The sequence below is a fragment of the Coffea arabica genome, chromosome 4e (assembly GCF_036785885.1).
Source record: "Coffea arabica cultivar ET-39 chromosome 4e, Coffea Arabica ET-39 HiFi, whole genome shotgun sequence".
NCBI lineage: Eukaryota > Viridiplantae > Streptophyta > Magnoliopsida > Gentianales > Rubiaceae > Coffea > Coffea arabica.
The window spans coordinates 6,365,120-6,373,177 of NC_092317.1; the positions used below are offsets into that span (position 1 = coordinate 6,365,120).

General features: G+C 39.6%; 1 non-coding gene across 1 annotated transcript; it reads left to right on the forward strand.

Moving 5' to 3' along the window:
- Positions 1 to 5,717: 5,717 nt before the first annotated feature.
- Positions 5,718 to 5,824, forward strand: LOC113743134 (small nucleolar RNA R71). The gene has a single exon (XR_003461019.1). It is a non-coding gene; the product is annotated as a small nucleolar RNA R71 (small nucleolar RNA).
- The last annotated feature ends 2,234 nt before the right edge of the window (positions 5,825 to 8,058 follow it).

Below are 8,058 nucleotides of genomic sequence, written 5' to 3' on the forward strand. Positions count from 1 at the left end.
TAAATAAAATGAATTGTGAATAAATCCCTCTAAATTGTTAAGTTTTGGGATGAGGAAGGCCATAAAATTGACTATGTGATTTACTTATTTGTGGAATTAGGATAGAATGAGAGAATTGATTTGAATTTGTCAAAATTTAGGCATAATTATTTTTATTTAATTGAATATTATGAGTATTTAGTGTAATCTGAGAAATGGCATAATAATTGGTTTCTAGGTTTTTGAGCAATTAAATTTGACAAGAGTACGCATACTGTTTTCTCTATTGAATATTTGAAGTAAGTTTTGTGTAAAATTGCTTGAGGACAAGCAATGATTCAAGTGTGGGGGAATTTGATAAGTGAATATTTAACGTACATTTTGTATGAAATTGGCATGAATTTTTGGTATGTTTTGAGAAGATTAAAGCCATATTTAAACTCTTTTGGTGATAATTGCTTAAATATTGTGTAAGAGTTAAGAAATTGATAAATGAGTGGATTAATGCGTAATTTTGTGAAATTGTGAAGGTAATTGATGTATGAAATTCATGCACAAGTTGAAAGAAATGTCAGGGTCATCCAGAGGACAAAGTACACAAGAAAGTGGGAGCAAAAATGTAGAAAAAGGGAAGAAGTGAAAAACTGGAAAAATGCTCAACACGGATCCGAGCTCGGATCCGTGTGTACAAGAGGGATCCGACCCCTCGTCTGTACTTCTGGCGGAGTGTATCCGAGGTCAGGACGATCCGACCTCGGATCCATCATGGGAAGGCCTCGGATCCTATAATCCGAGCTCGGATCCATTATCACTCCTCGGATCCGAGGCTCGGATCTGTCTCTCTCCTCAGCAAGTGGCACAGCCGTTTTTCTTTACCTTTCTCACAACTTTTACAGCTATTTTGAGGGACAGAAATCGGTGGCACATGCTTCTGCAATAAAAGAGAAGACCAAATGAGTGTGGACAAAAGGAACATCATATCTTTGACTTCTTTTTACAAAATCTAAGTGGAGGAAATTATGAAGTGAGAGGAATGGAATTTCTACCACCTTTTATGCAGAAACACAAGGGAATAGCAAGGAACCATACGTAGCTAGTTTTCCTTCTTGCAACAAGTTTTCTCTCTAGATAGGAGTACTTGGAGAAGCATTTTTTTGGAGAGTTTTCACTTGTAATCATATTGTGCAAGAACATAGCAGGAATTGGAGAGCTTCACTTTCAATTGGCTAAGCTTTCTTTTATCTTTCTTATACTTGTACTTTATGATGTTTTGCATTAATAAACTTGTGAATTTGATTGTTAAATCATTCATGAGTAGCTAAACTCCTTCATCTAGGGAGTAGATGAAACTTATGGCTAAATAATACTAATTGAATGTGATTTACACTTGTTATATCTTGAGTTAACTTGTCTACTTGTGTAGCTGTGATTTCTTGTTATTGTTTGATCACCAATAACTTGTTTACAGTTGTTATTGTTCAATGAGAATTGGTAATAACAATGGAAACACATGAGTAGAGCTTGAGTTGTATGTTCATGAAAATAGAAATACACTTAAGTGGATTACTTAGTATTTCATGAATTAAAACAGAGTTGTAGTAGTATTTCACCATGGAAATAGGGAAATCTATATTGCTCTAAGCCATTTCATCATGGAAATGAGACTTGGTAATCTTGGAAATAAATCTCTGGTTAAGCAAGAATAATAGCAAGAAGTAAATCCATTTATTTGTGTAGTTTATGCCATAAGTGGAATCTACATCCCTAGAATCTTCATTAAGTGAAATTTCTCTATTTGCATTCAGCATTTGTTAAACTAGATTTGTATATCAGATTTGTAGATTACAGCATTAGATGTTCTCTGCTCAAAATTAATGGTAAGTCTAAATAATAGAGAGAACAGGGGCTTAGTAATTGTTTAAATTGCTCCTCGTGGGATCGACCCGATACACATCTTGTACTAAAATTGCGACCTGTATACTTGCAGTCCAACGGGTGTAAAATCGGAATTAAACTTGCATTGATACAAAAAGAACCCGTCAGTCGTTCTCTTCGGTCCAAAATGACCTCCACATGCAAAAGAGTGACAATAGGCTATAATAGATAGAAATTCAACTTCACTTACACATCTACGGATGATTTGATCGGCACCCCGCTTCCAGAGGTAAGGATCATCCCAAATGTAGAACTTTGCATCGCTCCTCAACTTGTCTCTCTTTGGCTTAGGCCATCCTGTAGGAAATTTGTCAGTGACTAGAAAATTAACAATATCTGCATACCAAGGCAAAGATGAATTAATAGAAAATAAATGCTCCTCGGGGAATGCTTCTCTCAATGGGATGTCATCTTCGGTGACTTGTACTCGACTCAAGTGATCTACTACCAGATTCTCCGCCCCTTTCTTATCTCGGATCTCCAGGTTGAACTCTTGTAGCAACAATATCCACTGTATTAATCGCGGTTTTGCCTCTTTCTTGGTTAACAGATACCGCAAAGCTGCATGATCAGAAAAAATAATAACTTTAGCACCAAGTAAATAAGACCGAAATTTCTCTAAGGCAAAAACAACTGCTAAAAGCTCCTTTTCGGTGGTTGAATAGTTCAATTGAGCTCCGTTCAAGGCTCGAGATGCGTAGTAGATAGCATGGGCTGCCTTTCCCACTCTTTGACCCAATACCGCACCAACTGCATAGTCACTGGCGTCGCACATGATCTCAAATGGGAGGTTCCAGTCAGGGGGTTGGATAATAAGTGAGGAGGTCAATAACTCCTTTAACTTATCAAATGCCCCCTTACATGTTTCATCGAATTCGAAAGATACATCTTTTTGTAAAAGTTGGAATAAGGGTGCTCCAATTTTCGAAAAATCCTTGATGAACCTTCTATAGAAACCTGCGTGACCCAAGAAGGAACGAACTTCCCACACACTCGCAGGGTAAGGTAAAGTAGATATAACATCTATTTTTGCCTTATCAACCTCAATACCTGTAGATGATACAACATGACCCAAAACTCTCCCGTGTTCAACCATAAAATGACATTTTTCCCAATTAAGCACGAGATTAGTTTCTATACACCTTACTAAGATCAATTTCAGGTTATCTAGACAGTTTTCAAAACTTTCACCATATACACTGAAATCGTCCATGAAAACCTCAATAATCTTCTCAACATATTCTGAAAAGATACTTACCATGCATCTTTGGAAGGTAGCAGGTGCATTGCACAATCCAAATGGCATCCTTCGGTATGCAAATGTTCCAAATGGGCAGGTGAAAGTAGTCTTCTTTTGGTCTTCGGGTGCGATGGCAATTTGAAAATAACCTGAAAATCCATCCAAGAAACAATAGTAAGCTCGACATGCTAATCGCTCCACCATCTGATCAATGAAAGGGAGGGGAAAATGGTCCTTTTTCGTGACGGCATTTAGCTTTCGGTAATCGATACACTGTCGCCATCCGGTGGGCTTTCGAATTGGTACGAGCTCACCCTCTTGGTTTGATTCCACTGTCACCCCTGCCTTCTTCGGGACCACCTGTACTGGACTTACCCACGGGCTATCTGATATTGCAAATATAATTCCAACGTCCAGCAGTTTTAAAATCTCTTTCTTTACGACCTCCATCATGAGAGGATTTAATCTCCGTTGAGCTTGCCGTACGGGTTTAGCATTCTCCTCGAGTCGAATTCGGTGCATACACACCGCAGGGCTAATTCCCTTGATGTCGGCGATGGTCCATCCTATCGCCTGCTTATGTTCCCTAAGAACTCGAAGTAGTTTCTCTTCTTGAACCTTTGATAAACCCGCGGAGATGATCACTGGAAGTGTCTCCCCTTCACCTAAGTATACATACTTTAGGTGTTTCGGCAGTGGTTTTAGTTCCAAGACAGGTGCCTGCACCACAGATGAAAGTAACCTTTGGTGAGGTTCGGGTATGAAAATCGGTGCAAGATCATACCTTGTCTTCGTGGTTGGTAATGTTTGCAACGATCCAATCACGCATTTAAGCTCTTCACTCAACTCTACCCTAGAGGTCGTTTCGGACTCAAAGTGCCTGGTCAGGACGACCTCTAGTTCATCCCTGCCTTCAATTTCAAAAACCTCCTGTATAGCATGGTCAATAACATTTACCGAGAAAACAGAGCCAATATTTGAATCGGATGGATATTTCATGGTCTCAAAGATGTTAAAGTGAACAATCTCACCATCAAATTCCATAGACAAAGTACCCTTATTAACATCAATTTTGGTTCGAGCTGTGCTCAAAAAGGGTCTACCTAACAACAAAGGTGACGGATCACGGGAGTGTTCATCCTCCATGTCGAGCACATAAAAATCAGCTGGAAAAACCAATTCGTTAATTTTTACCAAAACATCTTCAATCAACCCGTCAGGGTATGCATTGGTCCTGTCAGCTAATTGGATTATTATCCCAGTCTCTTTCAAAGGGCCTAAGTTTAAGAAAGCATAAATGGACTTTGGCATGACATTAATTGAGGCTCCCAGGTCTAACATGGCCTTTCCAATCAAAGTATTACCTATCCTACAAGGAATAGTAAACATACCTGGATCTCCGCATTTTGGTGGAAGTTTCCTTTGTAGAATTGCTGAAACATTCTCCCCAACTATAACTCGTTCATCCCCCTTCAACCGCTTGCGGTTGGCACACAGGTCTCTCAAAAATTTTGCGTACCTGGGTACTTGTTTAATCGCATCCAGTAGGGGTATGTTGATCTCCACCTTGCGAAAGATCTCCAAGACCTCTTTTTCCTTGTCTTGTTTCTTTGGTTTCTCTAATCTGCTAGGAAAGGGAGGTGGATTAGTTTTAGTTGTAGGAATTGGGTTCGAGGGTACCTTTGCATTTTTGTTGTCTGTGCCCTCCTCTTCCAATTCTTTCTCAATCCGTTCCTCGTCCTTGTCTTTAGGAATCACCGGTTCGGGTCCTTGAACTTCCTTGCCACTCCTTAAGGTCATTGCGCTTACATTCTTTGGATTTGCCTCAGGTTGATATGGCAACTTTCCTTGAACTTGGGACTCCAACCGGTTGATTGTTATAGCCATTTGATTCATTTGATTTTGCAATGATTGCACCTGTCCCAGTTGATTCCTCATACTTTGCAAGTCTGATTCCGTCTTTTGTTGATTAGCAAGTAATTGCTTCATCATCTCTTCCATGGACGGACTTGAGTTTGAAAATGGTGGTGGTGGTGGTGGGCGATGATGGTACTGCTGTTGGTGTCCTTGCTGTCTATTTGGCACAAAGTTAGACTGCCTATTTCCTCCATAACTAAGGTTGGGGTGATCCCTCCAACCAGGATTGTAGGTACTTGAGTATGGGTCGTACGGCTTTCTTGGCGCGGGCGCGTGGCCAGCCATGTTCACCTGTTCAGCAGTTTCTTCTTGAACCAATGGACACATTTCCGTAGGATGACCCACGGCAGTGCATACCCCGCACACTTTGGCTTGCGATGTATTCCCCACAGCTAGTTGTCGCACAAAAGATGTCAATTCGGAGAGTTGCTGTTGAATAGAGGATGTTTCTACCTCATTCACCCTACGCGTCGGGATGTCCTCTCTTGAACCAAACTGCTGTGAGTTCTCAGCCATCCCTTCAATCAACTCCCAGGCTCCTCGAGGAGTTTTGTTCACCAACGCTCCTCCACTTGCAGCATCGATTATACTTCTGTCCCTGAAAAGTAATCCCTCATAGAAATATTGGATGAGCAGTTGCTCACTTATCTGATGTTGAGGGCATTTGGTGCACAGTTTCTTAAACCTCTCCCAGTACTCATAGAGAGACTCGCTTGGGTGTTGTTTGATGCCACATATCTCCTTCCTTAGGCTTGCAGCTTGAGATGCCGGAAAGTACTTGTCCAAGAATTTTTTCTTCAATTGGTCCCACGTGGTGATACTACCAGGCGGTAGGTAGTAAAGCCAGTCTTTCGCGGAGTCCTTCAAAGAGAAGGGGAAGGCCCTCATCTTTATTTGCTCTTCAGTAATTCCCGGAGGCTTCATACTGTTGCAAACGACGTCAAACTCTTGCAAGTGCTTGTAGGGCTCCTCACCTGGTAGACCATGAAAAGATGGCAAGAGATGAATTAGACCAGATTTTAGTTCAAAGGGAGTGTCATCATTTAAATGTGGAAAAGTAATGCACAAGGGCTGCTGATTTAAATCAGGAGCAGCCAACTCCCTTAGTGTTCGTGCATTTGCCATAGTGACTTCCTCTTGGTCTGAATCACTTGAATTGTCACCAGACAAATTTGTCGGCTCAACCTCTGGATCAAGTTCCTGAGGTGCAATATCGTATTGCTCCTCCCTGAACCGCCTGGTTTCTTTCCTCGTTCTACGCGCGGTCTTCTCTACTTCAGGGTCGAAAATTAATTCGCCTGTACGAGAAGAGCGAGGCATAAACTAGAAAAATACCAGAAAAAAATGAACTTAAAAAGAAACAAATGATTAACTCCAGTCCCCGGCAACGGCGCCAAAAATTGACAGGTGTCGAGCCTGTGCAATAATAAATACCTACTCGAGAAAAATGAATTTTCTGTGTATAGTAGTGAGTAGGGTCGAATCCACAGGGATTGGGAAAAAATTCGATTCTTTTCAAGTTCGGGACACGGGGGATTTTTATCAGAAATAAACTAAAAATAATTAAACAATTTAACTAAAAATAATTAATTAATTAATACAATTGTAAATAGCAATTAAATAAATGATAAATAAATTCTAGCCAAGGATACAACTACGCAAACACAATCCATTCATCCGATCATTGATGCAAAGAAGGTTCACTTAATTTTATTAACAGGTTAGTTATAGTCGCCGATAAACTCTAACGACCAGCTTTTCCTTAATTTATTGATAACCAAGGTACGACCGTTGATTACTCCTAACCAGGAAATACTCCTAGGTACGACCGTAGGAATTAATTTCCTAATTGCATTAAAAACTAGAAAAGCCTAACCCAAATTAATAACACGCTACGAGGGTTATTTAAATCAGATTGCATGTCCCCCTAGTATGTGAAAATACTAGTTGTCACTAATATTAACCAACTAAACAATTACAGATTTAATTGATTAATTTGACAGGAGATTAATAAGTCAAATTGCACATCGGGCCCTTGATATCCAATTAACAAAATAATCCCATGGAAATTAAAATAGAAAACATGCAAATATTAACAAATTAAGAAACACGTAAAATTAATTAGATCTCACAGATATTTGGGACTGCGTCTTCGCGTTGATCCTTGACTAGAGGAAAAGATTAGCCACGCCTCATAAGAAAATTCCCACGCAATTTAATTGAATTCGAAGACATAAATAACTCTTGCTAGTAACTGAAAATGAAAATTTGATTCTCCGTAATCTAATGAAATAGAACTAGTTTCATGAAAGAAACTAGTCTAAAGGAAGAGACGGAAGAAAAATACAAAACAAACCAACTGAAGAGATCTTCACACCACACAAAACATGAAAGAACAAAATCCTATTTTATGACTAAAACTACCTATCTTCCTCAACGTAGAGAGAAACTAATCTAATGTCTTATATAGCACTCGTCTAGTGCCTTTCCCTTATTTTATTTTAGCACTAGTTTCCTAAGAGAACTAGTGACGTAGGAAGCTAAGTGGAAAAGCTCAATTATCAAAGCCAACACCTTGACTAATGAGTATATCTCCCACAATAAGAACAAACTTTCTACGTGGTCCCCGCTTTGATTTCTTATTGCTAGTGGATTTCATCATATCAATTCAATTCTTCATCAGCAATTCCGTAGGAAGCTAAGTGGAAAAGCTCAATCATCAAAGCCAACACCTTGACTAATGAGTATATCTCCCACAATAAGAACAAACTTTCTACGTGGTCCCCGCTTTGATTTCTTATTGCTAGTGGATTTCATCATATCAATTCAATTCTTCATCAGCAATTCCGTTCATCAGCAATTCCGTTGGTTTGCACAATTTGGGCTGATGGTGGAAAGCTTTTAGAAGCTTTCACGTGTGGAGAAATCTTCTCAAGAAGGTCCCCTTTTAGCACTTTTCTGCTTCACTTTCTGAAATTATATCCAAA